Genomic DNA, 21,360 nt, shown 5'->3' on the forward strand with positions numbered 1-21,360 from the left:
ATTTAGGGGTAAGTCAATCAGGATAACAGCTGATCTTTCAACACAGACTCTGAAAGCTAGAAGATCCTGGAATAACATATTTCAAACACTGAAAGAAAATGGGTTCCAACCAAGAATTGTGTATCCAGCGAAATTAAGCTTCAGGATGGAAGATGAAATTAAAACCTTCCACGATACACAAAAGTTAAAAGAATTTGCAGCTAGAAAACCATCTCTTCTAAACATCCTCGGCAAAACATTACAGGAAGAGGAAATGGAAAATAACAATGAAAACCAACAGTGGGAGGTAGGACAGTAAAGGGGGGGAAAATAATCAAAGAGGAAAACAAACCATGTTTAGTAACAGAAATAAACAAATATGGCTGGAAGAACAACCCATATCTCAATAATAACCCTAAATGTTAATGGCTTAAACTCACCAATTAAGAGGCACAGGCTAGTAGAATGGATCACAAAACAAGACCCAACAATATGCTGCCTACAGGAGACGCATTTGATAGGAAAAGACATACATAGGCTGAAGGTGAAAGGTTGGGAAAAATCATATCACTCATATGGACTTCGGAAACAAGCAGGAGTGTCCATACTCATATCAAATAAAATAGATTTCAAGCCAAAGTTAATCAAAAGGGATAAAGAGGGACACTACATACTGCTCAAGGGAACCATACACCAACAAGACATAACAATCATAAATATTTATGCCCCAAACAATGGTGCAGCTATGTTCGTCAAACAAACTCTTCTCAAGTTCAAGAGTCTAATAGACCACCATACCATAATCATGGGAGACTTCAACACACCTCTCTCGCCACTGGACAGATCTTCCAAACAAAAGTTGAATAAGGAAACTATAGAACTCAATAACACAATTAATAACCTAGACTTAATTGACATATATAGAGTATACCACCCAACATCAAGCAGTTACACTTTTTTCTCAGCAGCACATGGATCCTTCTCAAAAATAGATCATATATTATGTCACAGGGCAACTCTTAGACAATATAAAGGAGTAGAGATAATACCATGCATCCTATCTGATCATAATGGAATGAAACTGAAAATCAACGATAAAAGAAGGAAGGAAAAAGCATACATCACTTGGAGAATGAACAATAGGTTACTGAATGATCAATGGGTTATAGAAGACATCAAGGAGGAAATTAAAAAATTCTTAGAGATAAATGAAAACACAGACACAACATATCGGAATCTATGGGACACATTGAAAGCAGTTCTAAGAGGAAAATTCATTGCTTGGAGTTCATTCCTTAAAAAAAGAAAAAAACGACAAATAAATGATCTCATACTTCATCTCAAAATCCTTGAAAAAGAAGAGCAAAACAACAGCAAAAGAAGTAGAAGGCAAGAAATAATTAAAATCAGAGCTGAAATTAATGAAATCGAAACAAAAGAAACAATTGAAAAAATTGACAAAACTAAAAGTTGGTTCTTTGAAAAAATGAACAAAATCAACAGACCCTTAGCGATGCTAGCGAAGAGAAGAAGAGAGAGAACTCAAATTACTAGCATAAGGGATGAAAAAGGCAATATCACAACAGACACTTCAGAAATACAGAAGATAATCAAAAACTATTTTGAATCCTTATACTCCAATAAATTAGAAGATAGTGAAGTCATAGATAAATTTCTTAAGTCATATGATCTGCCAAGATTGAGTCAGTAGGATGTAGACAACCTAAACAGACCAATATCAATTGAGGAAATAGAAGAAACCATAAAAAGACTACCAACTAAGAAAAGCCCAGGTCCGGATGGGTATACAGCAGAATTTTACAAAACCTTTAAAGAAGAACTAATACCAATACTTTTCAAGCTACTTCAGGAAATAGAAAAAGAGGGAGAACTTCCAAATTCATTCTATGAGGCCAACATCACCCTGATACCTAAACCAGACAAAGACACTTCAAAGAAAGAAAACTACAGACCAATATCTCTAATGAACCTAGATGCAAAAATCCTCAATAAAATTCTGGCGAATCGGATACAAAAACATATCAAAAAAATTGTGCACCATGATCAAGTAGGATTCATCCCTGGGATGCAAGGCTGGTTCAATATACGGAAATCAATAAATGTTATTCACCACATCAATAGACTTAAAAATAAGAACCATATGATCATCTCGATAGTTGCGGAAAAAGCATTCGACAAAGTACAGCATCCCTTTATGTTCAAAACTCTAGAAAAACTAGGGATAACAGGAACATACCTCAATATTGTAAAAGCAATCTATGCTAAGCCTCAGGCTAGCATCATTCTGAATGGAGTAAAACTGAAGGCATTCCCCCTAAAATCTGGAACAAGACAGGGATGCCCTCTTTCACCACTTCTGTTCAACATAGTTCTTGAAACACTGGCCAGAGCAATTAGACAGACGAAAGAAATTAAAGGCATAAAAATAGGAAAAGAAGAACTTAAATTATCACTATTTGCAGGAGACATGATTCTATACCTAGCAGACCCAATAGGCTCTACAAAGAAACTATTAGAGCTAATAAATGAATTCAGCAAAGTGGCAGGATATAAAATCAACACGCATAAATCAAAGGCATTCCTGTATATCAGCGACAAATCCTCTGAAATGGAAATGAGGACAACCACTCCATTCACAATATCTTCAAAAAAAATAAAATACTTGGGAATCAACCTAACAAAAGAGGTGAAAGACTTATACAATGAAAACTACAGAACCCTAAAGAGAGAAATAGAAGAAGATCTTAGAAGATGGAAAAATATACCCTGTTCATGGATTGGCAGAACTAACATCATCAAAATGGCGATATTACCAAAAGTTCTCTATAGGTTTAATGCAATGCCAATCAAAATCCCAACGGCATTTCTTGTAGAAATAGAGAAAGCAATCATGAAATTCATATGGAAAAATAAAAGACCCAGAATAGAAAAACAATGCTAAGCAGGAAGTGTGAATCAGGCGGTATAGCGATACCAGACTTCAAACTATACTACAGAGCAATAGTAACAAAAACAGCATGGTACTGGTACCAAAACAGGCGGGTGGACCAATGGTACAGAATAGAGGACACAGAAACCAATCCACAAAACTACAACTATCTTATATTTGATAAAGGGGCTAAAAGCATGCAATGGAGGAAGGATAGCATCTTCAACAAATGGTGCTGGGAAAACTGGAAATCCATATGCAACAAAATGAAACTGAATCCCTTTCTCTCGCCATGCACAAAAGTGAATTCAAAATGGATCAAGGAGCTTGATATCAAATCAGAGACGCGCCGTCTGATAGAAGAAAAAGTTGGCTACGATCTACAGTCGGTGGGGTCGGGCTCCAAATTCCTCAATAGGACACCCATAGCACAAAAGTTAATAACTAGAATCAACAAATGGGACTTACTCAAACTAAAAAGTTTTTTCTCAGCAAAAGAAACAATAAGAGAGGTAAATAGGGAGCCTACACCCTGGGAACAAATCTTTACTCCTCACACTTCAGATAGAGACCTAATATTCAGAGCATACAAAGAACTCAAAAAATTAGACAATAAGAAAACAAACAACCCAATCAACAAATGGGCCAAGGACCTGAACAGACACTTCTCAGAGGAGGACATACAGTCAATCAACAAGTACATGAGAAAATGCTCAACATCTCTAGCTGTCAGAGAAATGCAAATCAAAACCACCCTAAGATACCATCTCACTCCAGTAAGATTGGCAGCCATTATGAAGTCAAACAACAACAAGTGCTGGCGAGGATGTGGGGAAAAGGGTACACTTGTACATTGCTGGTGGGACTGCAGATTGGTGCAGCCAATTTGGAAAGCAGTATGGAGATTTCTTGGAAAGCTGGGAATGGAGCCACCATTTGACCCAGCTATTCCCCTTCTTGGTCTGTTCCCTGAAGACCTAAAAAGAGCATGCTACAGGGACACTGCTACATCGATGTTCATAGCAGCACAGTTCACGGTAGCAGGACTGTGGAACCAACCTAGATGCCCTTCAATAGACGAATGGATAAAAAAAATGTGGCATTTATACACAATGGAGTATTACTCTGCATTAAAAAATGACAAAATCATAGAATTTACAGGGAAATGGATGGCATTAGAGCAGATTATGCTAAGTGAAGCTAGCCAATCCCTAAAAAACAAATGCCAAATGTCTTCTTTGATATAAGGAGAGTAACTAAGAACAGTGTAGGGACAAAGAACAGGTGAAGAAGATTAACATTTAACAGGGATGAGAGGTGGGAGGGAAAGGGAGAGAGAAGGAAAATTGCATGGTAATGGAAGGAGACCCTCAGGGTTATACAGTGGAGGAGGTAGAGAGAGAGGAGGGGAGGGGAGGGGAGAGGTGGGGAGGGGGGAGGGTGGAGGATGGGAAAGGCAGCGGAGCACAACAGACACTAGTATGGCAATTTGTAAATCAATGGATGTGTAACTGATGTGATTCTGCAATCTGTGTATGGGGTGAAGGTGGGAGTTCATAACCCACTTGAATCAAAGTGTGGAATATGATATGTCAAGAAATTTGTAATGTTTTGAACAACCCACAATAAAAAATTAAAAAAAAAATAACTAAGGAACAAGCCAGACATATAATAAAACAATGTCAAAATTGTGTGACATTTTTACCACAAGTTAATCTTGGAGTCAATCCTAGAGGACTGATACCTAACCATATTTGGCAGATGGACGTCACACACTTGCCACAATTTGGAAAATTAAAATATTTACATGTTACAGTTGATACTTCTTCCGGATTTTTGATGGGCTCCCTTCATGCCGGAGAAAAAACTAAAGATGTTATAGCTCACTGCTTACAAAATTTTGCCACTGTGGGCGTTCCTAAACAGTTAAAAACCGATAATGGTCCTGGCTATACCTCTACCTCTTTTAAACAATTTTGCTCATCATTTGGCATTACTCATATAACAGGAATCCCATACAATCCACAGGGACAAGGCATAGTTGAAAGAGCTCATCAAACTATTAAAACATACTTATTAAAGCAAAAAGAGGGAATTGGAAAGGGGTATATATCCCCCAAAGATAAACTTAAAATAACCCTTTTTACTCTAAACTTTTTAAATTTGGATTCATCAGGACTTAGTGCTGAGGAAAGGCATATGTATCCAAAAAATGTACATAAGCCTAAAGTACTTTGGAAAGATATTCTAACAGGACAATGGAAAGGTCCTGACCCAGTGATTGTCTGGAGTCGGGGGTCTGTTTGTGTTTTTCCACAGGGAGAACAGCAGCCGATTTGGATTCCAGAGAGATTAACTAAAGCAATTTCTACAGTCCAAAAAGCAGATGATTTGACTCAAATCCATAACAGCTGATATCCAGAGCTCCAGCTTGGCTATTCTTACATCTACGACAGTGATTAACCAGGGTGCTTTTTTCAACATCTATTTTATTATTGCATTTTCCCACATCATAAAGTTCTATTTTATTTTTGAGATCATACAGACCTAGGTTAATGTTTTTCTGATCAGTTTTATTTTTTGACTGTGGAGTTTTTAAACATTGCAATGGAGATTTCACCTAGGTAAAGCTACAAGGCCTTTACTATTGTCTTATGTGTTGTACGTTTGTGTGCACATTTTTGTTTTGTGTTGTATGTCTATGTGTGCGTATGTCCATAGATCTTATATGAGGAGCGCTCATGAAAAAATGGATCCGAATTATTATTATTTTTTTTTATTCACGTGATTTAAATGGTTTAATTTAAATTAGGTAAACAGCTGTTAAGGATTGTTTTTAAAGGAGGTTAACAGATCTGTTTGTTTACTTTCACCTTTCCTTTTCATCATATTTAATAATTCTGTTCAGGATAATGTCTCTTTAGCATCATTGCCAGAATTCCTATCTCCATCCCAGTGCCGGTGAAGACAAATATAAAACCAGACTACAGCTTCTATGATAGCTATCACAGTAAACTGTATAAACTGATGCATCAATGAATATAACTCAACAAGTGATGCTCAATCAAGGAGTCAATTTACTTTGGGAGGAAATGGACATATTGATAGACTCCTCTGCTTTGAACTGCCTGCAGAACTTGCCTGGACTATGTATCACTTGTATACATTGTGAACTATCGTTTGGTGCAGCAAATTGTGGTAGTTCTGGCATATCTTTGCTGATGGTGTCACCAGTGATGCAATTTTCCAAAGGAGCCGTCAATTGGCTTGGTGTCGTCGCATTTCTGTATCCTCCTCCCTTCTGCTAGTGATGGTCTAAAATTTGGGGGCCAACAGAGGTGAAGCAAAGAACCTCACCCCCCCACTGGCACCAAGGGCAAAATTGGGGGCCAACAGAGGTGAGGCAAGAACCTCCCCCCCCCCCACTGGTGCATAGGCCTATCCACAAGTATGGCTGTATGCTGGACCGGTAGTCAGTGACGGGTATGATCCAATTGCAGTGGTATCAACCTAAGACAGGAGGCTGACGCCTAGAGGTCAGTTTTTCCCATGATGGGTAAGAATCATATGTTGAATTGGACAACCTACCAGGCATGGTCCTTAAGCCACATTGCTTGTTGTTTAATTAATCAGAAGGGGGGAGATGCTGAGGGCCATTGCTAAGTAAGAATGACGCATGGCAATTTATTTGTCAGCCTACCCAATGTTGCTTAGAGGAAGGACTCTCCATATTGACCCAGGTCATTTGCAGTGTCATTGCATGTAAGGTGACCTTGCTCAAGGATCAGGGCGGATCCGGGTTTAGGGCTGATCGGGGTTTAGGGCATTCCCGGTTTAGGACAATCCGGGTTTAGGGCGGTTCCAGGTTTAAGGTGTACCCTGCTGGGAATAGGGCGTATCCTGCTGCCTCAGGCGTGCCTGCTCGTTGAGTTCTCCTTGAGTTCTCGTGGGATTCAGAGAGTATTTGGGATTTTGCCCAGAACGTGATTTGGGCAGAGAACGTGGATTTCCCCAGAACGTGAATGTAGACGGCTGGTGTGAGTTCGGGAATAAAGAGTTGCTGTTTGAATCTACAAGCTGTGTGGTGGCTCGTGATTTTGTGCCCAGCCAGACTGTGGCACTTCTCCTCCTCCTCCTACTACTACTTCTTCTTCTTCCTCCTCCTCCTCCTCCTCCTCCTGTGGGTGTGTACCAGGGATTGAACTCAGGAGCACTCGGCCACTGAGCCACCTCCCTAACCTTATTTTGTATTTTAGTTAGAGACAAGGTCTCATTGAGCTGCTTAGCAGCCTGCTTTTGCTGAGACTGGCTTTGAACTCATGATTCTCCTGCGTCAGCGTCCTGAGCCACTGGGATTACAGGCATGAGCCACCGTGCCTACATATATGTCTTATTTTGACAAATGTCTATATATATGTTCTTTGCCCATTTTTAAAAAACATTTTCTGTAGTTGTAGATGTATATCATATCTTTATTTTATTTGTTTATTTTTGTGCGGTGTTAAGGATCAAACCTAGTGCCTCACACATGCTAGGCAAGTGCTCTGCCACTGAGCCACAACCCCAGCCCACTTTGCCCATTTTTTAAAATATTTTTTTTAGTTGTCGATGGACCTTTATTTTATCTATCTATCTATCTATCTATCTATCTATCTATTTGTATATGGTGCTGAGAATCAAACCCAGTACCACATGCATGCTAGGCAAGAGCTCTACCATTGAGCCACAACCCCAGCTCCCCCTTTAAAAAAATTTAGTTGTAGATGGACACAATACCTTTATTTTATTTACTTGTTTTCATGTAGTGCTGAGGATCAAACCCAGTGCTTCACACATGTGAGGTGAGCACTCCACCACTGAGCCACAACCCCAGCCCTCTCTTTGACCATTTTTTAAATCAGGTTTTGTTTTGCTGTTGAGTTCCTTGCTTATTTTGGAAATTAACTCTTTATCAGATGTATGATTTACAACTATTTTCTTTTATTCCATAGGTTGTCTCTTCACACTGTTGATTGTTTGCTGTGCAGAAGCATTTTAGTTTCATGTAATCCTATTAGTCTATATTTTTTATGCCTGTGATTTTGAGGTCATATCTAAAAAAATATTTACAGAGACCAGTGACAAGGAAATTTCCCCATTTGCTCCTGGTACTTTTACTGTTTCAGGGCTTACATTTTTTTTACCTTTATTTTATTTGTTTCTTTTTTTATGTGGTGCTGAAGATAGAACCCAGTGTCTCACACATGCTCTACCACTGAGCCACAACCCCAGCCCCTCAGGGTTTACATTAAAGCCTTTAGATCATATCCATTTGAGTTAGTTTTTCTTTAATTTTTTTGTAGTTGTAGATGGACACCATGCCTTTATTTTATTTGTTTATTTTTATGCAGTATTGAGGATCAAACCCAGTGACTCACACATGCTAGGCAAGTGCTCTGCCACTGAGCTACATCCCCAGTCCCTTGAGTTAATTTTTTATCTGCTGTGAGATAAGAATCGAATTTCTTTTTTCCTTATTTATATATTTATTTATTGCAGTACTAAAGATTGGACCAGGGCAATGATGCTGACTGGTTTTGTCCTGTGAGTCATAGTTTTGCCAACCCCAGATTATTGTGAATGACTAACAACGGATAACACTTAATACTTTGAATGGCGAGAGTAAACTGGGTCACTATTGTTAGAGACATTGATTAAAACAGCTTTTCTGAGGAATAGGCTATCAAAATACATAACAATGTTAGATATGCACATCCTTTCTGGGCATGGTGGCGCATGCTTAACCCCAGCAACTTGGGAGGGAGGCTGAGGCAGGAGGATCACAAGTTCAAGGCCAGCCTCAGCAACTTAGCAAGGCCCTAAGCAACTTATCAACACCCTGATTCAAAGTAAAAAATAAAAAGAGCAGGGGATGTGGCTTAGTGGTTAAATGGGTTCAATCCCTGGTACCCCCAAAACGAAACAAAACCAAACATGTACATCCTTTGCCCTAGGAATCCCACGTTTGATTTTCTAACAAGGAGGCAATCTGGGAAGAATGCAAATGCTTCTGTACAGAGTATATTGCCACATTGTTCATAACAGCAAGCAGGGAAGGAGAATAAAAAACCTAAATAGCCATCAGTTAGGGAAATGGTTAATTAACATCATGCATGAATCAATGAAATACCACTCAGCTATTTATGAGAGTGCTTTTTCCAGGTGCAGTGGTGCATGCCTGTAATCCCAGCAGCAGGAGGATGGCAAGTTTGAGGCAGCCTCAGCAACTCAGGGAGACCATTTCAAAATATTAAATAAATAATGGCTAGAGATATAGCTCAGTGGTAGAGCACTTGTGAGTTCAGTCTACAGTAACATAAAATAAATGAATAAATAAATGAGTGTGATATATCTGAATTTATTAACATGAAAGGCCTTGTCGATTTTTTGGTTAAAAAATATAAAATAGTGTGTATAACATGGTTTCATTTATATAAAATTATATATGCATATACATAATAATATAAAGACATATATAGAGAGACATACTCCAAAGAATAGGTTATCCCTGGGCTGGGGATGTGGCTCAAGCAGTAGTGTGCTCGCCTGGCATGCGCGGGGCGCTGGGTTCGATCCTCAGCACCACATAAAAATTAAAAAATAAAGATGTTGTGTCCACCTAAAACTAAAAAAAAAATATTAAAAAATTCTCTCTCTCTCTCTCTCTCTCTCTCTCTCTCTGTCTCAAAAAAATAGGTTATCCTGAAGGGGGTTGGAACATTAAATGTTTTTCTTTTTTATTTTTTTCTTTTCAGTGCTGGGATGGAACCCAGGGCCTCACAGGATGTTGGGCAAGTGCTCTACCACTGAGCTACATCCCATCCCCCATGACTTTCTTTTTAAATTACATATTGTTTGATTTTGAGGAGGTATCATTATTCTAATCAAGAAAAAGGAAAATTCTTATTGAATTTAGCAAAACTTCAGGTCAATCAAAATGGACTTTTATCCCCCAATTTTTAACCCCCAACTTTGTAAAATTGTCTTCTGAAGTTACTCTTACAACAGGATAATGGTTAGATATTTTTTCACAGTTTGAACAACTAGGTTTTATGGGTTTTGTTCACTTTTCAACTTGTTTCTTTACTAAAAGGACAAAGTTACTCATTAGCTTCTCATCTTATAAATATTCTTTTGGGGAATCTAGGATCATGCATTTTAATTTCTGCTACCTCTTTTCTCCAACTCCCTGTAAGAATTCGTGATCATTAAGACTAGAATTATATTCTCAGCCTAGGGCACAGACACTGGAGGTATAAGGAAATCACCCTATGGACTGTTGTGGTACAGAAGCTGAGGAGTAGAAGAGTAGACAGAAGAGATGGGGAAAAACATTTGAGAAAGCCCTCACTCAGAAAGTGCCCTGGGAACTGGTTTTACTACCCTGCCTACATCATTATCTTTGGTGTACAGACAGGCAGTCCTCAGTTTTCCCATTATGCAAGATTGCCTCTTTTGAAAATGCCAATGTAGCAGTTATGGTGATGCACAACAGTAATCTCAGTGACTCAGGAAGCTGAGGCAGGAGGATTACAAGATGCAGGGCAGCCTCAGAAACTTAGCAAGACCCTGTCTCAATAAAAAAGGGAGGTTGAGGATACAGTTTAGTGGTAGAGCACCCCTGGGTTCAATCAATAGTACCAAAGAGGGAGAGGGAGGGAGGGAGGGAGAGAGAGAGAGAGGGAAAGGGAAAGAGATATCAATTGTAAGTCAACAGAGGTATCACAGCCATGGTGTTCTGCATAACATTTCACTTGTACCAGGTTTTACCTAAAGACAGCTTTGATGGATCAACAATGTATATTTCAGTATTCAACTAGATAGGGTTCACTGACACAGTTACAACAGGACTCCAGATTAAAGCTCTGTTTAGAAATGGGAGTGCTAAATTGCCCCACCACATTATATGTTTCTTTGAGAATAACATTATTATTATTATTATTATTATTATTATTATTATTATTATCATCATCATTATTATTATTTAGCCCGGTGCTGGGGATTAAAACCAGGGCTCCTCCCCCTAGCCCCTGCTTTTTTTAAATTATAAGAGTACTACATGTTCATTGTGAAAGATTTGCAAAGTATGGTAATGCATAAAGAAACAAAAAAGCAAAATCCAGCCTCAATTGTATCACTCAATAGCAATCACAGTTAATATTATGGTATTTTTTCCAGCCATTTTGAGATCATACTGTTCATAATTTTGAATACATTTTTACCAAATATTAAAGCATACTCATTTCCCACTGACAATAGCTTTTTAATAAGTGTGAAGCAAAACATGTCTAGGCTTTCAGTATCAAACTAGTGCTGAAATAAGATTAACAGATTACATTTGCACAATTTGTTCTTTTATACCTCTATCATTAAAAATTCCAAATAGATGAAATTGCATTTTGAATATCACGAGGATAATCACAAGTTAAAAAAAAAGTAAAATACAGAAATCTTAACCTTCTGACCAATCAGATGGTCAGAAGATTTCTCATAATCAAAAGTAGGGTCTTCTACTTTGGAGGCTGACATACGCTCAAGGCCATCCCGGGCAACTTAGTAAGACTCATCTCAAAATAAAAATTAAGCTAGGCATGGTGGTACACACCTGTAACCCAGTGACTCAGGAGCCTGAAGCAGGAGGATCACAAGTTCAAGATCAACCTCAGCAACTTAGGGAGGCCTTAAGGACTTAGTGAGACTCTGTCTGAAAATAAAACTCAAGAAAATGGCTGTAGATGTGGCTCAGTGGCCTAGCATGCACAAGACCCTGGGTTCAATCTCTAGTAGTGCAAAATAAAATTAAATTAAAACTAAGTAGGATCTTTGGGGGGTGATATTAAATATGCCATCAGTGAAGACAATATTACACACTTTTTTTTGGTACTGGGGATTGAACTCAGGGGCACTTGACCACTGAGTCACATTCTCAACCCCTATTTTGTATTTTATTAAGAAATAGTGTCTCACTGAGTGTCTCAGGGCCTCATGGTAGCTGAGGCTGGCTTTGAACTCTTGATCCTCCTGCCTCAGCCTCCCAAGCTGCTGATTATAGGCATGCGCTACTGCACCTGGCTATACACATCTTTTAATGACACATCAATGATTGATAAGAAAGTTAAAATCACTATCCAAATTTTATGTACAGACCAACTTTAAGGCATGGAAAGAAAGCAAGATAAAAATCTGTCATCCCATCTACTTACAAAATTATCCAATAGAACAGATAATTTAAATGTCAGGACAAGGCTTTTCAAAAGCTTCCAGAAATATTAACAAATTGTACAAATAAATTTGGCCTAATATTTTTATCATTTAAGGTGTATTCATAATTTATTTAAAAATATCACTCTGAAGATTTCACATTAAGTTTACCTGTTAAACAATAATACTATTCAATTAAAATGCAAAGTAAATTTATATTTAGATTTCAATTGTACATGTTCATCCTTAAAGGTTATAATTTGTTTTAAATAGCAGACCATCTGTCCTGTGATGGCTTGCATGAGTTTAATTATTGGAGAAGTCTAAGTGGAATTTCTCTCACAAATATGCATCCTGCTGAACTGTACTGAAAACTTGATATTTGTTTGACTCTGATACTTCTTTTGTGTGGGTGTGTGTGGTGCTGGGGATTGAACCCAGGGCCTTGTTCATGTGAGGCAAGCACCCTACCAACTGAGCTACATCCCCAGCCCCATCTGATACTTCTATTTTATAAGGAAATTATAGCTCCAGTTGACTGTGAACTCATCAATGTATTCAATATTATGTTCACTACTTTTCAGTGGTATAAATCACTAGTAATTGCCACCCTTTAATTAGCTCTCATCATGTATTCATAAAGCTGATATTCTAGAATTTCCTTTCATGATCATTGACCAACCATTATAAAAATTATATATTTAGGTTTATCCTAGACACAATTTTCAATATATAGTTTATATAATTTCTTGCAGCCAAACAGTTTTTTACTTTGAATCAATGACTTGAACCAAATATTAAAAGGTATGTCTATGAAATTTGCAGTTGTCACAGAGTTGGAGGTAGCATTATTACTAGAGTTTATAATTTATCAGGATTGAAATTAAATCATCAAGTTGAGATATTATGTTAAAACTCAGTCTAGTGAGTACTTGTACATACTACTGTATTTATGTACTACTTGTACATAAAACTGTGCTTTCTCCAAGATTCTTCCATAAAGCAGCATGTCTGGAAGTATAGCTGGTCTAGATCCAGAGAAAGGGCCTGAGGTGCCTCAGAGGAGGGAAGTCACTTAAGAGAGAGAGAAAGATTTTTGAATATATTGGTTCATGAGTTAATTTCTTCACTCATTCAATAAATACTAAGGACATACAATTTTCTGGACACTGTGCTAGTCACTGACAGATATGTAGGGAGAAAAACCAGATGGGGGTACTGTCCTCAGGGAGCTTACAAGTATAATTGGAGAAATACATAAACTGATGAAATATAAAGTTATTTCATCAAACTTTGGGCCACACACTATTCTAAGTGCTTTACATGTGGTTTACCTACATGACAACCAAGTGCTGTAGGTTCTATTATTGTTTATTTTTGAAGCCAGGGGTGCTTTAACACTGAGCCACATCCACAGCTCTTTTTATTTTTAAGATAGGGTCTCACCAAGTTGCTTAGTGTCTTGCTAAATTGCTGAGGCTAGTCTCAAATTTGCCATCCTCGTGCCTCAACCTTCCAAGTTGCTGGGATTACAGGCATGCACCGCTATGACTGGCCTTGTACTTTCTGTTATTATCTGTAGTCTACAGATGAGGAGTCTACTACACAGAGATGTTAAGTGACTTGCTCAAGGTAACCTCACTTTTAAGTGGCAGAGTCCACATACCATGGTGCCTTGGGATAAAGATGGGTGAGGGACTACGACTCTTACAACTTTCTCTTAGGTGATCCAGGGCCAGTTGTTCAGTACTTGTTTACTCAGAAAGCATTTACTGAGGGTCCTACTGTGTGCCCAAGACTGCAATATATAATGAGGACACAGTGATAAACAAGAGAAGGAAGATATGGAAAAAAATGACATGGAAAGGGAAGTACAGAGAGCAATGGGAGAAGACAATCTGGAACTTTAGCCCATATCAGGAAACACAATCTCCATCACTCAAGGTGTCCTTTGCCTCTGGACATTTGGAGAGCAAGTCTCATGGGATTTTCCCCTCCTAGAAAAATATGGCATTGCAAGTTATCTATGTGAGATGAAAGAACAAAGGAAAAATTGCTTAGGGACCACAAAAGAGATGGAGAGGGATTTCTCACCTTCATCTGGGGAGATAGCTTCAATCACATGATGGCATCCATGGTAGGAGGTAGTATTAGGATGAGCAGGCAGATGTGAGGTATCTTCACAGCAGCTCTGTGTATATGGACACCTCAATGGAGGGAGGCAGATCAGGAGTAGAAGAGATCAGAAGAGACTATTAGATGCCACAGGGAGAGAGCTATGTCCATGAGTCCTTATGTAGAACCTACTGAGAGATGACTTCAAAGGGAGACAAGAGGTTTTGCAGTAACAGATAAGCAAAAAATCAGTAAAACACCATACTTTCATAAGTTAGGTGTAATTTTACAACAACAGTAAATAAAACATAGGTTAAAAAAAAACCCTACCTTCCTGCTCCAAAAAAGAAGTGTAAAATTATAAGATGGGATAATAGAGTGGATGGAATAGTAGTCTCCACCCCACAATCTATATCTTAATTCCTGGAACCTGTGAATATGACCTTATTTGGTAAAAGGGTCTTTGCAACGTACTTAAATTCTGGATCTCAAAATGAGATCATCCTGGACTATCCTGGTGGGCCCTCCATTAAATGACAAGCACCCTTAGAGACTTTGGGAGAAGACGTGTCTGTGTGATGATGGAGGCAGAGATTGGAATTATGCAGTCACTAGCCAAGGAACGCCTGGAACTGCTGAAAACTGGAAGAGACAAGGAAGGATTCTTATAGAATCTTCAGAGAAAAGTGAAGTTTTTTTTTTTTGAAGTTTTGGCCTTCAGAACTGAGAAAATAAATTTGTGTTGATTGAAGCCATCAAGTATACAGTATGGTGTGAGTAATGAACAAAGTAAATGCAGTTTTGGTCATAGCAAAGGTGAAGAATTAGTAGAGGAAAGCATTTTTCCTACCACTTAGTTGTGATATTGCTCTGTTCTTAGTGCCACATTTCTTTTAGGAGTGTCGTTGATTAGTGGGAGCCTAGCCAGAGACAGGTGACCAGGATAGTGCCAGTTCTAGGAAGCTTTCCGTACACAGGATGAATTGATAGCATTGAAGATGGAAAAGGAATGGATGGATGAAGATGATAGCAACCCTGGAAAGAGAAAGGCCTTCCTAACACTGAGGAAGTCATGGTGTTTTGTATCGCTCTGGGAGGAAAAATTGGGTCCTGCAGGTGGAAAGTTAAGAGTACAGAAAACTAACAATTGCTAATTACAGGAACTCAAAACATTAGAAGCATTTGAAGAGGGAAAACATATTGGCTCCCTAAGCCCAGAGATACAGCATCTGGTTTTGCCTTTGCAGTTAATTGGTTACGTGACTGGACTATAATTTCCCCTTCTTTGGACCTCATTGTTCCTCTATGTGAAGTTAAGGGGCTGAATTGGATGCTCTGGGAGAACATCTCATTTCTTTACCTTTGGTTGCTTCCCATTTTATGGCTTAATAAAAATGTTAAAATGATGTACAATTTCTGAGTGCCTCATATGTGCTAAAGCTAGGGTCTGTGCTTAGGTGTCTAACATGCATACTCTCTTATTAGCATCTCCATTCTCCAGAGTAGATATGCCACACCAATTAAAAATTAGGAAACTAAAATTCAGGGAGGTTATGACTTGCCCAATGTCATAAAACTTGTACATGCCTGAGCTAAAACTTGAACTCAGATTCCCCTGTCTCTGGTACTCTTTCTACTACATTATGCTGCTCCCCTAATCTATTCCACACTGACCCTTTGCCACATCTGAATTTAACAAATAATAAACTTCAATGCCAAAAGTGTTCTTTGGAAATCACTTATCAGGCAATATTAACCATCTCAATCACACTGAAGAGTCAGAAGTTTCTGAGCAGTCAAAATGGTCATACCAAAGTCTATGTATCAATGCCCCAAAACTTTCTTCACAAAGTCCTCAGGGCCTCCTTACTAAGAGCCTTTCCTCAGCATTTTGTATACATTGTCTGATCTCCCTACTTGAAGAGAAGGGCAAGCTTGAGGGCTTGTCAGCAGCAGCCTGAGACAGCCTTGGTTGTTGGGCTGTGGAGCATGGAGGGGAGGCAACAAAGAATAGCAAGTGTCCCATGGAGTTTCCACAAAAGGGGATGATAAATGAGAAGGCAAGTGGCTCTAGCTCCTTAGAGTTCCACAAATGAAAAACTCAACACAGGAAGCAGTGAACGAGGCTAAAGGAAAGTCTTGAACCAAGGAGAACTCAATGAGCTGTGGAATTTTTTACATGGTTCCTGAGGCTTTGAGGAGGGATGACACCACCCTGCAAGTGCACCACTCACCTTGAGTTTTAGTCAGTTATGAGCTATACTTTAAAATCAGTGAAGGTGCCTGACTACTGTCACATGCCCATAATCCCAGTGACTTGGGAGGTTGATGTAGGAGGAGTATAAATTTTCAAGGATAGCTTCAGCAATTTAGCCAAACCCTGTCTCAAAATAAAAAAAAAAAAAAACTAAAAAATAACTGAGGATATAACTAAGTGGTAAAGATCCCCTGGATTTAATCCCTGGTACCAGTAGTAGTAGTAGTAGTAGTAGTAGTAGTAGTAGTTGTAGTAATAATAATAATAATAATAATAATAATAATAATAATAATATCAGTGGGGGAAATCAGGGAGAAGGAGGTAGATAAGGACTGATAAGTGTAGCAAAAGGTAATCATTGACAATGAGAGCAATGAAGATGACAAGACTATAAAAATACAATATCTTGCTAAAGTCAAGCAGTATGGAGATATTTATTTAAATGTAGGCACTACAATACTGATCACTGAGTACTGTAATCAATATCCACATGATGGCTCAGTGTCTTCAAAAGAAGGTGAGGTTAGGCTGAGCATGTTGGCACACACCTGTAATCCCACCAGCTCGGGAGGCTGAGGCAGGATGATTCCAAGTTCAAAGTCAGCCTTAGCAACTTAGTGAGGCCCTGTCTCAAAATACGAAAAGGATGGGGATGTGGCTCAGTTGTTAAGCATCCTTTGGTTCAATCCCCTTGTCAGAAAAAAAAAAGGTGAGGTGGTACCTTGCACTTTCTGCATATTAAGGCAGCAAATGCAGCTCATTTTAACAAGAATGTCACCAAAAATGATCTAAAGAAAACATTTTGATGCCCAAAGTAGTAAATTGCAATTATCTAGCAAATCCAATTCTGAAGAAATTTACAGCAGGATCAAAGAAATAATGCTTTAAAAATAATATGAAGGCTGGGGGCATAGCTCGGTGATAGAGCACTTCCCTAGCATGCAGGAGGCACTCAGTTCCAGCCACAGTTCCAGAAAAATAAACAACTTTCATCAATTAAATGAAAGGTAGCTCTTAAGGAATACAGCAAATATGGGAGAAAGTGCTCAATAAATACATTTTTAAAAATAAGCTCAATTTCTGATCCTGCCTAGCCAGCATGTTGCTGAGTCACCTAAATAAATGAATGAGTAAACAAATGAATGAATGAAAATTGCCTTTCCTGGGGTTATCCTTTCTCTAGGGTTGTTCTATGGTTCTTAGAACAAATGCAATATCAAATTGCTGGAGATGGACAAAGACAACTATCTTTTTTTAAATATTTTTTTTAGTTGTCAATGGACTTTTATTTTATTTACTTATATGCAGTGCTGAGATTTGAACCCAGGGCCTCACATGTGCTAGACAAGCGCTGTACCACTGAGCCACAAACCCAGCCCACCTATCTGGTTTTTGATCATTATACATACATATTACAACCCCAGAGAGCCATCATCCTGATCTGCATAGTGTCTTCTGGGACCAGAAGCTCTGCTGTATTCTCACCACATTGGAGTATGGAAGTCTCTGCCTGGATAGAGCCTGTCTACCTCAAGACACCTTGCAGTTGTCTCTTCTGTTCTTGTTGTTTCCCTGAAAGTGCTGCTGAGCGGGAGAGCATGTCTTGCCTGCTCTTTCTACTCAAAGATCTCTTTATTAATCTCTTCCCTATAACCTTGGGACATTCTTTTCTTCATTTAGGGAAAGGGTTCTGTAATCATATAATCCCAAGACACTCTATGCCCATGAATTGCTCTTTCCCTCTCCTCCGATAACCTTTAAAAATTTTTTTTTTGTAGTTGTAGATGGACATAATGCCGTTATTTTATTTGTTAATTTTTATGTGGTGCTGAGGATCAAACCCAGTGCCTCACGCATGCTAGGCAAGCACTCTGCCACTGAGCTATGGCCCCAGCCTTCTGATAACCTTTTGTATTCTGTTTTTATATTCTTTTTTAAGTTTATTTTTTTGCAATGCTGGGAATCAAACACAGCACAAGCTAGGCAAGCTCTGCACCACAGAGCTACAACTCTGGCCCTCTACATTCGTCTTAATGATCCATTTTTGGAATATAAAAGCCAAGAAGCTGTGCAGGCAATCTCGTGTGTTCCCAGTGCTTTTCTATACTCATGAGCATGTGGCTGGCTGTTTGACTATGGAGAAGGTAAAGGGGAAATGCTGCTTATATTGTTATATCCCTCTCCCCCAAGGTCAAAGCCAGTTAAGAACCCACTTGAATCAAAGTGTGGAATATGATATGTCAAGAAATTTGTAATGTTTTGAACAACCCACAATAAAAAATTAAAAAAAAAAACAAAACAAAAACAGATCATCTTAACCAATTTTAAGTGCACAATTCAGTGGTATTGCTACCAGGAAGAGGTTCCTTGTTCCTTGTCTTCCTGAAAGAAAGATTTCAGTAGAGAGACACAGATAGAAAAAAGCATAAAAGGTTTATTTAGCTTAAATGAAAGTATGTTCCAGAGAACGTGGATTTTCCAACTGGTGGGTTTTTATATTTGGTCTGGAAACATCCCTTCCTCATATATTATGCATTCAGGGCAGTTACTACTGTTTCCTTTCATGGTATAGCGTACCTGTGCTGATTTTGCCATGTTGGAAAATTTCCCATCAGTATCTAAGCAAAACCCATGAGGTGAGGGTGGGATAGGTGCTTTATGAGTGGGGTTCTCAGTCACCCAAGGTGGAGTGGTCTTTTGTCACTCCAGATAGAGTGAGTCCTATTCTCTGTCCCTCTATCCCAGATACCACAAGAAAAAAAAAAGTGCAAAAGAATCACTGCAGGTTGTCAAATAAAATTATGAACCAAAACATGCCAAATAAATCATTGGGGGTGCAGAGCTGTCAGAGCAGGGCACTTTTTCTAGTCTAGGATCCAGATGTAGGCAGTTTTGCAGTTGCCACATCAAACAGGGAGATGGAGCTGGGGACAGAGAGTTGCAGATTAGTCACTTTGTGCTACATGTTCACTGGATGATCTGTTGGTGGGTCTGTGTGTGCCACCACCAGGCTTGGTGCTCCTCCTTTTATGGGTCCCAGGGGAGGACATTGCTTCGTCTGGTGTGTTCAATAAGTTCATGGGCCTGGATTTTCTGATGTGAGTTCAATGAGCCCATGCATCCACATTTAATTTAATAAATTCTGTTTTAATTTGAAAAAAAAAAAGCCAGTTAAGAAAAAAGTCCAGACATCTGGTAAAAATTATTCACTTATAACTAATTCAACAAGTGTCTTCTTCTTCCTCCTCCTCCTCCTCCTCTTCTTCTTCCTCTTCTCCCTTCCTCCTCCTCCTCCTTCTTCTGTTGGTACTGGGGATTAAATCTAGAGGAGTTTTACCACTGAGCAACACCCTCAGCCCTTTTTAGTTAGGGTCTGAGTTGCTGAAGCTGACCTTGAATTTGCCATCTCCTGCCTCAGCCTTCTGAGTTACTGGGATTATAGGCATGTGCCATTGCACCTGCCTTCAACAAGTATTTATTTTTTTAATTAAAAAATGTATTTTTGTACCAGGGATTGAGCCCAGAGATGCTTAACACTGAGCCACATCCTCAGTACTTTTTATTTTTAATTTTGAGGCAGGGTCTAAGTTGCTTAAGGCCTCACTAAGTTGCTGAGGCTGGCCTTGAGCTCGCCATCTGACTGCCTCAGCCTCCAAAGTCCCTGAGATTACAGGCTTGTGCCACCAAGCCCAGCAACAATTATTGCTCCAGCACTAAGAAAGTGACACTAAGGCAGACAAAATAGTAAAATATTATCTGTAAAGATGCATTTTACAACTTGGCCTAGTCTGAGGCCAAAATGACCTTCTCATTCCCTCTCCCCTGAATTAAATTTATCCATTTAGTCAGACTGAATATTCAGCTGAAAACTGAAGCCACTTCCTCCACACTTTCAGTCTGGTTCCCTGCCTTCAATGAGCAGAATGCACTTGGAGAATGCAAGAGTGGGAAAAAGAGCAGAATAGCCTGTGAGTTGGTGATGCAAAGAAGGGTCAAACAGGGCTGAATCTCACATATGGAGTGACCTCTTCTCCAGTCTCACCAGTCACCTACATGAGGGGATGGAAAAAGGAGCAGAACCCTTAATCCACATACTTCATGAAGGGTGGTGGAGTTCCTATTTTATGAATAGGGGCAGAAGCATGAAGAGAGGAAAAATTATTCCCTTTGCAATTAATATTGCAGTTTTTAATTTATTCTTGAATTTTTTTTTTTTTTTTGGTTCTAGGGATTGAACCTGAGGGTGCTCAACCACTGAGCTACATCCCCAGCACCTCCCCTTTTAGTTGTTGATGAACTTTTATGCATGTATTTATATGCAGTGCTGAGAATTGAACTCAGTGCCTCACACATGTGAGGCAAGCACTCTACCACCGAGCCCCAATCCCCTACCCCTTTTGAGACAGGGTCTTGCTAAGTTGCAGAGGTTGGCTTTGAACTTATGATTCTTCTGCCTCAGCCTCCGGAGTAGCTCACAAGCATGTGCCACTATGCCTGGTTTATTCTCGAATTTTGATTATGATAAAGATGAATTTATCTAGATATGCCAAATTGGTTTTTTTAGTGCTAAGTATCATTATTATTGCTAATTGAGATGGCTGTAATATAGAGGGACACTTTACTTCCATTAATTAATGCATCCATAAAAATTAATGTCTAGGGGCTGGGGTTGTATTGTAGCTCAATGATAGAGCACTTGCCTAGCACATGTGATACCCAGCACACATAAAGATAAACAAAATAAAGGTATTGTGTCCATCTACAACTAAAAAAATAAACAAAAATTAACATCCATATCGTACTTATTACAGAATTGACT

General features: G+C 38.9%; 1 protein-coding gene across 1 annotated transcript in view; it reads right to left on the minus strand.

Moving 5' to 3' along the window:
- Mcf2 (MCF.2 cell line derived transforming sequence) overlaps window positions 1–14,328 on the minus strand; it is a 137,779-nt gene extending 123,451 nt beyond the window's left edge. The window contains exon 1 of the mRNA XM_027940171.2: window positions 14,264–14,328. The gene's annotated coding sequence lies outside the window, so the exon portion shown is untranslated. The remainder of the gene's footprint in view (window positions 1–14,263) is intronic.
- Window positions 14,329–21,360: the final 7,032 nt, after the last annotated feature.

The sequence above is a fragment of the Marmota flaviventris genome, chromosome X, assembly GCF_047511675.1.
Source record: "Marmota flaviventris isolate mMarFla1 chromosome X, mMarFla1.hap1, whole genome shotgun sequence".
NCBI classification, from domain to species: Eukaryota; Metazoa; Chordata; class Mammalia; order Rodentia; family Sciuridae; genus Marmota; species Marmota flaviventris.